Consider the following 9,831-nt stretch of genomic DNA (forward strand, 5'->3'; position numbering starts at 1 on the left):
TCTTCACCGACAGCCTGTACACTCTTCAAGTGTGCCGCAGCCTCCCGCTCGCTACCTTTTTACCCAGTGACTCAATCATTGATCAGGCGCTCGCCTTTGTACAATGACTGCTTGAAGAAAGGCAACAGCCTTGGTTCATTGCTCACATTAGAAGTCACTCTGGCCTACCAGGACCGCTAGCTCAAGGTAATGATCTTGCTGATGCTTCTGTATCCAGTTGCCAGGTAAACCCAATTCTCCTTCATGAAAACCCTGCCGACAGGCCGCGACTTGGAGACTTTGTCAATCAAGCTAAGCTCTTGCATTCCCAATTCCACTTCTCTGCGCGATCCATCCGGAAGCTCTTCCCAGACCTTCCCATCGAAACTTGTAAACACCTTGTGCGCTCGTGTCGGACTTGCGCTCCGCTATTGCCCCTTGGACCATTGCAGCCTCGGGGCGCCAACCCCCGCGGCCTCCGCCCCAACTCAAGGTGGCAATTAGATGTCACACATGTCAACGCCTTTGGCCGCCTTAAATATCTTCATGTAGCCATTGACACCTTCTCACGTCTGTGTTATGCTGTCCCTCTCGCAGGAGAAAGCGCTAAACATTGCATCAACGCACTTCGCCAGGCTATTTTGTTCATGGGAGCTCCCTGGGATCTCAAAACCGACAACGGACCAGCATATCGCAGTGCCACCTTTGCCAACTTTGTGCAAATGTACCACATCACGCACCATTTTGGCATCCCATACAATCCACAGGGGCAAGGAATCGTTGAGCGCACTCACCAACAGCTCAAGCTACTCATTCAAAAAGAAAGGGCTTCCTCTCCCCACAAAGCCCCTGCCGATGTCATCACCGCCTGCCTCATTCATCACAATCTCCTGACCTTCGATGACCAAGGACTTTCCCCCACCCATAAACACTGGGGACCCATGTGGCAACCTTCGCAAGTTCCTCTCGTTCATTGGAAGGACCCCGCCACAAACCTTTGGCAAGATCCAGCTCCTTTACTAGCGCAGGGGAGAGGCTTTGCTTGTGTCTTCCCAGACTCCGAGCCACAACCGCTCTGGGTTCCTGGGCGCTACATCCGGCCTGCCACCAACCCCAAGGTTCCACCGAATGATGAACACACCACGCCCTCCGTAAGAGATAACATCGACTGCGGAAGCCCAGATGTCGCCCCATTTATTCAAATTCAGTGCCAGCCAGCCCCCCCCCCGACATGCTTATGCTTAGATAAGTGCTCTCTCCGAATTTCCCTCTGCTGATTGCCCCCCCCTGTGAGGGCTCTCTTTTTCTTCCTTTGTCATTACAGATCTCCCAAGGACCTGGCTACACACACCCTACAAAAGGAGCCCTTGCCGCCTCAGCAACCCGCGGCTGAAGCCACTGAAAAAGGCCTGGCCTCCACCCGAACGTGCCCTATAGCTCACCAGAAGAGAGCTCCCGGCGCAAATGCTCCTCACACTCCCCTCGCACCCACTCCTGCTCTGCTTCTTCCTTGTAATTTTCATTTTCCTAACAATCTTCTCAGCTGTTTGTCTCGCGGCCACAGCCCCAACAGATTGGAACCTCCGCCAGCGCCTTCTCCTCGCTGTTGCCTTTCTACTTCTAATTTGCATTTTCACCTCTCTCGTCGTCCTCCTCCCATGACCACTATGCGCCCCCAGACAAACACATCTGAGTCTGCCCCTCCTGCGCCATCACCTGTGGGAGCCACACCAGCTCTCTCTCGCCGCGAACGACGTCGGCGTCGCTTCCTTGCCCGCCGCCTGAGCCATCTTTCCCTTGAAGATGATAACCCCATCGAGCGCCAAGTTCTCCAGCGGGCCCGCTCTGCCCATACCCACGCCCCCTGTTCCCCCACCCTCCCCCATCTCGTCCATCTCCTCATCCTCATGCTGTCTCTGGCCTCCTCTGCTCAGAGCTCCTCTTCCCATCAGCCATTCAACTGGACCCTCCACTCATTCCCAGAAAAACGCATTCTTGCTTATAACGTCACTAGCGTAGCTCCTTCCTTCTTCACGCACGTTTGTCCTCTTGCTGGAATTTCCTTCCGTCCCGAATGCCGGGTAGAGAACATCAGAAAAGCAAAAGTGGGCTTTCACCTTCCTTCATCCTGTCAGGGTGGAAATACAGCATGCCTGCTTACCCGAAACAACCGCCTCCTTGGCCCTCAATTCAATCCCGTATCCGGCTTTTACATCTGCCCTGCTAGTGCTCGAGGTTGTCATGACCCATCACAATTCTTTTGCCCTTCCTGGGGATGTGAGACCATGGCCTATGGTTGGTCCAATGCCCCCAACAGAGACCCATATCTCTCCTTCCGAGTCGCCAATAGCACCCGCTGGGACTTCATCTGGCTGACTGTGAAAAACCCAAACGACGATACCTGGCTGGCTGCTCGCCCCTATGGACTCCGGTTGTTTATGAGCAACTACGATCACGGCGCTCTGTTTGAAATCCAAAAGCGCCCCGTCTCCAACCCACCTTCAGCCATTGGCCCCAATCAAATTCTTAACCCTCCCCCCTCATCCACTGTCCATCTTCCGTCCCCGTCTACTCTTTTCAATGCCTCTTCCACCTTGGCTACTACCGCACCCTCTACAGGCCTCAATCCCCCCCCCCGCTCCTCGTATGCTACCTCACCCTCTCCCCTCCTCCAGCCCCTACTTCAAACTTCTAAATGCTTCCTATTCCTCTCTCAACACCTCCCACCCTAACCTCACCCGCTCCTGCTGGCTATGTCTTTCCCCCAGCCTCCCTCTCTACGATCCACTCGCAATCCCCTCATCACTTTTTAACTCCTCTACCGAAGATTCCCCTTCTTCCTGCAATTGGAATCAATCCACTCATGTTCCGCTTACTCTCACACACATCTCTTCCAACGGCCTGTGCGTCCACTCCCGCTCAACCCCCACTCCTAAGCTTACCATTTGCTCCAACTATACCTCCCCAGATGTCTCCGCCAAATACTTAATCCCCCTAAATACTACCCAATGGCTCTGCTCCTCTACCGGACTTACCCCATGCCTATCAGTCGCCACTCTCAACGTAACCAACGAAACGTGTGTCCTCATCCTCCTTACGCCTCGAGTCATCTATCACACTCCAAGACATTTCTTTGAAGCCTTCGATCACACCCAAGAAGCTATCTACCTCCACAAACGCGAACCTGTCACTGCTGTGCTCACTGTCACTTCCCTCCTGGCTGCAGCTGGGGCTGCCACTGGTGTCACAGCCCTGTCCACACAAGCCTCCGCCCTCCAAAACCTCAGACAGGCAGTTGACACTGACATCATCTACCTCCGAGATGCAGTCAAATATCTTAGAGACTCTCTCAATTCCCTTTCCGAAGTTGTTCTGCAAAACCGCCGAGGCCTTGACCTCCTCTTCCTTAAAGAGGGTGGCCTGTGTGCAGCTCTAGGAGAAGAATGCTGCATCTATGCCAACTATACCGGCTTAGTAGACTCCAGCCTAAAAGAACTTGAAAAAGGCCTTAACCAACGCCGACTCGAACGAGCCCAGGCCGCCGGCTCTTGGGGCTTCCTGCAGCCCCTCCTCCCCTACCTCCTGCCTTTATTAACACCAGTCTTACTCCTCGTCTTAGGTCTTACCGTTGGTCCCTGGGCCATTCGACGAATCGTTCACCTTGCCAAAGATCAAGCTAACAGCGTATTTTCCTCCTTCGTCCAGGTCCATTACCAACGTCTCGCTACTACTGATCCCACTTCCCGCCCTCGCCCACGTCCTCGCCCCTTTTCCCACCGTACATCCCGCCTGTAAGGCTACCTGCTGTAAGACTCCCTGCCTCTAGCCGCCGGTACAGGTTTGTTTCCCTCGGCGTAAAGGGCTTGGGTGCACCCTCCGCCCCCCTTTATTGCTATATGTCCGGGAAGTCGTCGCAGTTAGTTAGCCACAGTGCAAGCCTCCCCTAAGATCGTGCGCAACATCATGCTAGACATCTCGTCTAGCGCCGGCACGCACCGACCCTAAAGGCTATGCATGCATCCTGATCAAATGCTATGTCATTTGCCCGTGGCCGGTCAATTCTGCCCCCATACCCCTCGCCCTCCCCCGCCTATTCCTCTATTCCCTCATGCTTCCCCTTTTAAAAAACAGAAGGAGCAATTGTTGCTGCCTCCCTCCACCCCTCCTCCCAGCCTTTGTTATCTTCTTCTCCCAGCCGTTGCTGTCCTTCCCGCCAGTCCCGCCCACAGTGCCAACATATAATCTGCCTCCTCCCTTAGCCACCGCTTACCTCATAGCCGCCTGCCCAGTTCCGCCTATCCACTACCGCCCCGTAGTTAACCCGCCCTAGCTCCTACCCCTCCCCTCTACCCAACCTTATATAACCAAATGCACTCCCGCAATAAAGTAGACTAGCTCATGCACTCTAGCAGTCTCCGTGGTTTTTACTGCGCATCCCCCGCACCTGGAGAACCTAAGTCAGTGACGCTGGCTTAGGGGCTCACCGCTGAGCCGTGGAAGTCAACCCGTTCTCTGCATGTCGCAGGCTAAACTGTAGCCACGCAACACAATTCAATCCAAAAAAAACGCCTTTCCCAATATTTGCAAATTAGCCTTGTGTTGGCTATTGTTCTCCTTCAGTGTTAGTCCTCCACCAAGAAGATCAGCCCAAGGCCAGTGTTCTCTGTCTTTTCTGATCCCTGCCTCTGAAAGCCTTGGGAATTCCCCTGTTTACAGGAATCCAAATGTCCCCTCTACTCACTATGAGATAGAGTTTCTTCCCATCTTGGGTGCTCAATGATATGACTTAAAGGTAGTAACCTTTTGCACAGGCTGCTTTGGCTTAATTGTTTCTTACACTGCTGTAGTAGTATGCAAGCCCATGGGACCTTTCTGGTAGGGTGAGCCAGAGATGAGTTGCCTGATTCACTCTTTCAGGCTGCTACCCAATAAATTGGCACCAGCATATAGGCACCCCAGAAAGGGCATCAGGGGTTACTCTGCTCCCTTTGAAACAGGACCTGGAACCCACAATGAGAGCACAGGCTAGCTCCACTCTGCCTCAGAGAAGGGGTGGGTGAGGGACAATCCAGGGTGCCACAAGCTTCTCCCACTATTTTTTTTCCACTTTTTTTTATTTTTTGAAAGATACTTAGATTACATAAATGTTACAGAGAATATATAGGAGATTCCCATATCCCTTGTTCCCCACACCTCCCACATTTTGCCATATTAGCAAATCTTTCATCAGTGTGGTACATTCATTGCAATTGATAAACACATTTTGGAGCATTGTCACTAAGCATGGATTATAGTTTATATTGTAGTTTACATTCTCTTCCATTCAACTCTGTAGGTTATGTCAGGATAAATAATGGCCTGTATCTGTCATTGTAATTTCATTCAGGATGATTCTCAAGTCCTGAAAACGCCCCCCTATTATACCTGTTTTTCCCTTTCTGTAACCCCAGGACATCCATGGGTCCCTGCTTCCACAACAGTGGTGTTTCTTCCATTGCTAGAATCAAAATAAGTCTATAGTAGAATACTGGTAATTTATTTTAGTTCATAGTTCATTTCCCAATCTGAGGGCTCTGGGATGGTGATGCCCACTCCACTATTAATTGATCTCCCACTATTTTTTTTTTTTTACAGTCAAAAAACAAATTGCATTTATTATCTCCCTCATTTCTATGGGTCATTAATTCTGGGGCAGTTTCCCTGTGTGTTCTCAGGGTTCCCCGGGGTAGCAGTCAAGTTGTCATTTGGGGCTGCAGACATCTGAAAGGGTGGCTGGGTCTGGAGGGTCCCCTCCAAGCTCACCCATGGGGCTGAGGGCAAGAGGCCTCACCACATGAGCCTCTGCTCAGGGCTGACCCCCATGTGGCCACTGGCTTTCCTCAGAACAGTGATCAGCGAGACATGGGGTGAATCACTGAAAAAGAAAGAGACAGCCACAGAGCCACAGACACCACAGGTTCTTTTAGAACCCAAGTAGGAAGGGTGCACCATCCCCTCTCCACAAGCCTCTTTTCAAGGTCCCCAGGAAGCAGGTACCACATTACCACATCCAGGAGCCCTTGGACAGGGATCTCCCACTCTTTTTAAAGCTGTGTTTTCTTGATTCAACATTCACCCAGTTACTGAGACCCTTTATCTGTTTTCTGGAGTTTTGAGGAAGATGGCTTTGCCAGTTTTTTTTTTTTTCATTTAAAACCTTTTATTGAAGCATATCATTTATACATGAACATACATAAACAATAAGTATATAGTAAAAGTTGTGAACTTACAAAGCAAACATGCACATCAGCCTACAGGGTTGCCATATGTCACCCCACACCAACGCCTTGCATTGTCATGAAATATTTGTTACGAACTATGAAAGTGCATCATCAAAATATTACTAACTATAGCCGATATCTTACATTTGGTGTATTTTTTCCCCAACCCAACTGATTATACATATTTTTTCAAAACATGCAATCAGTGGTATTTGGTATAATCACAGAGTTGTGCATTCATCACTTCAATCAATATTAGAGCGTTTTCATTTACTCTAAATAATAATAATGATAATAAACAAAGAATAAAAAACAGAAAACCCTCTACCGCTTAATAATCACTGTTCAATCTCTCTATCCTTCCCCGGCCATACATAACTGCTATTCTATTTCTATATTTCTAATTTATTTGTGTTTTTATTTTGTATAGATGGATTCAAACAATATGTAGTACCTTTTGTCTAGTTTCTTTCACTTAGTATATTTCATTTTTTATTACCCTTAATGAAAGATTATTAATATTTTACTATACACTTCTGTCCATGGTTTATTTTGGTTGTATTTTTGCCTGATAGTAACAGCTAATAAAGTACATTTGTTCTGTTTCAAAGAAAAAAATATGCAATATTACCCACACTCACGTTTTACATGAGGTTTTGCTATAGTATACAGTCCAATGTTACAATTTTTAAAGTTTTCCTTCTAGTAATATACAAGAACTAAGACTTTTCCTTCCACTCACTATCATACCCATTAGCACTGCAAGTTAAAAAAAAAATGTGCTTTCACCATTTCTATTCATTTCCAAAGATTTACTAATAACCTTTTTACCAATTATGCACAGATTAAATTTCAGCTTTCCATTCTCTAACCTCATTCTGTTTTCTGGTGACCTGTATTCTAGTTATTAACTCCATGAATTTACTCAATATATTTAGTTCGTAATAGCTCAATCACACAATATTTGTCCTTTTCTGTCTTGCTTCTTTCGTTTCACTCAACATAATGTCTTCCAGGTTCATCTACATTTTCATATGCTCCATGACTTCATTTCCTCTTGCAGCTGAGTAATATTCCATCATATGTATACACCACAATTTGTTTATCCATTCATTAATCGATGAACATCTGGGTTGTTTCCATCTTTTGCTAGTTGTAAGTAAATCTGCTATGAATGTTGGTGGGTTAATGTCTATTCATGTCCCTGTTCTCAGTTCTTCTGGGTATTTACCTAGTAGAGGTATTGCTGGGTCACATGAAAAATCTATATTTAACTTCTTTAGGAACTGCCAAACAGTCCTTCACAGTGGCTGTACCTTCCTACATTCCCACAAACAGTAAGTAAGCATTTCTCTCTCTCCACATCCTCTCCAATATTCATAGTTTTCCATCTTTTTAGTAGTGGCCATTATAATAGGTGTGAAATGATATCTCATTATAGCTTTGATTTGTAATTCTCTAATCACTGGTGATGTTGAACATCTTTTTTCTTGTGTGTGTGTTTTTGTTTTTTTTTTTGCTGTTTGTATTTCATCTTTGGACAAGCGTCTATTCAAGTCTTTTGCTCATTTTTGAATTTGATTATCTTTTTATTGTTGTGTTACAGAATCTCTTTTTATATCATGGATTTTAAACTCTTATTGGTTATGTGATTTACAAACATTTTCTCCCATTGAATATGCTACCTTATCACCCTTTGAGGTTCAAAAATGTTTAATTTTGAGGAGGTCCCATTTATCTTTTTGTTTTTTTTTTCATTGATAGTGGCTCTGCCAGTTTTGCCATTTGTTTGAAGATTCTGTGGGGGAATGGAAGCCTGGAATGTCTTATGCTGCCGTCTCCATTGACTAGAAATCTCCACGGCTTCTAATGAGGATCAACAGTTAATCTTTTTGAGGATCCCTTGAACATAAGTCACTTTTTTCTTGTTGCTTTCAGGATTTTCTCTTGCCTTGTCTCTCAACAGTTTTGTTATAATGTGTCTTGTTAAGAGTCTCCGAATTTATCATATTTTAGGTTTGTTTAGCTTCATGAATATATAGATTCATGTCTTTCATCAAATTTGGGAAGTTTTTTGGCCATTGTATTGTCAAACATTTTTTCTGTACCATTGCCTCTCGTCTTTCTGGGAGTCCCATTAGGTGTACGTTGTTGTGTTTGATGATGTCCCACAGGTGTCTCAGGTTCTATTCACTGTTATTCATTCTTTTATCTTTCTACTCTTCATATTTACTAATCTCAAATGATCTATATTCAAGTTTGCTGATTTTTCTTCTACCTGCTCAGATTTACTGTTGAAACTTTCTAGTGTAGTTCTCATTTCAGATATTCTAATTTTAAACTCCATGCTTTCTACTTTGTTCCTTTTTATAAATTTTACTTCTTTATTGATGTTTTCTATTTGGTGAGACATCATTTTTATGGATTTTTTAAGTTCTTTGAACATGGTTTCCATTCTTTCTGAGCATATTTAAAATAGTTGATTTAAAGTCTTTGTTCAATAAGTCTAACATCTGGGCTTCCTTGAGGACAGTTACTATTAATTTCTTTTTTTTTTCCTGTGAGTAATCCATATTTTCTTGTTTCTTTGCAAACCTTACAATTTTTTTCATTGAAAACTGGACATTTGGAATAATGTAATGTGGCAACTCTGGAAATCAGTTTGTTCCCTCCCTAAGGTTTGTTCTTGCTCCTTGTTATGATTGTTGTTGTTTGTTTAGCAACTTTCCTGAACTAATTTTGTGAAATTTGTGTTCTTTGTCAGGTGTGGCTACTGTAGTCACTGATCAGTTACCATAATGGTCCAGAGATTTCCTTAAAGGTCTGGAACAGCAACAACATCCCCCCGCCTTTGCTGGTGGGCTCCGTGAGTCTGTTCGTGCACACCTTCAACACTCAACCAAGCACGTTACAGCTCTGCCTAATCTTCATTTTGTCCTACTCTGTATATATGAATAACCACCTAGAGTCCCAGGAATACATGGCAACCTTACAAAGTCCTCATTCCCCAAAGCACACCTCTCAGTAGTTATATCTCCACTGTAGAATATTTCTGAATGTAGGTAAAATAACTGCAAGCCCTTTGCTCCAGTTGTTCAGGGAGCCACCAGACAGGTCAAAATAAACAACTACACTTCTGTCAAAATAAGACATTCTCTGTAACCTCCAGCACCAGGAACCCAAACTGGGAATATGGACTGCCGTCTTCAAGATTGCCACTGAGCCAGGGAGTGGGGGTGGGGCCAACATACATTAAAACACAACAGCAATCTCCTATCAAGATTCAGCCACATTTTTCTTGATTTAGGATTTGCGGGTATAAACCTTTGGCCCATTTCCAGAGCTCTGAAAAGTCAGTGGTCCCAGCTTTTACCAATTTATTCACTGTTTTGTGGAGGGACAAGCCCTTGGAGTTCCCTACTCCACCACTTTTACTGACATCAACCTGCATCTGCTGAAGAACATCCTTCAGTATTTTTGGCAGTGTGGGTTTTTGGTAACATATACTCTCATCTTTTGTTTGTTTGAATATATTTTTACTTCTTTTTCATTTTTGAAGGATATTTTCTATGTGTATAGAATTCTAGATCAA

The sequence above is a fragment of the Dasypus novemcinctus genome, chromosome 18 (genome assembly GCF_030445035.2).
Source record: "Dasypus novemcinctus isolate mDasNov1 chromosome 18, mDasNov1.1.hap2, whole genome shotgun sequence".
Taxonomy (NCBI): domain Eukaryota; kingdom Metazoa; phylum Chordata; class Mammalia; order Cingulata; family Dasypodidae; genus Dasypus; species Dasypus novemcinctus.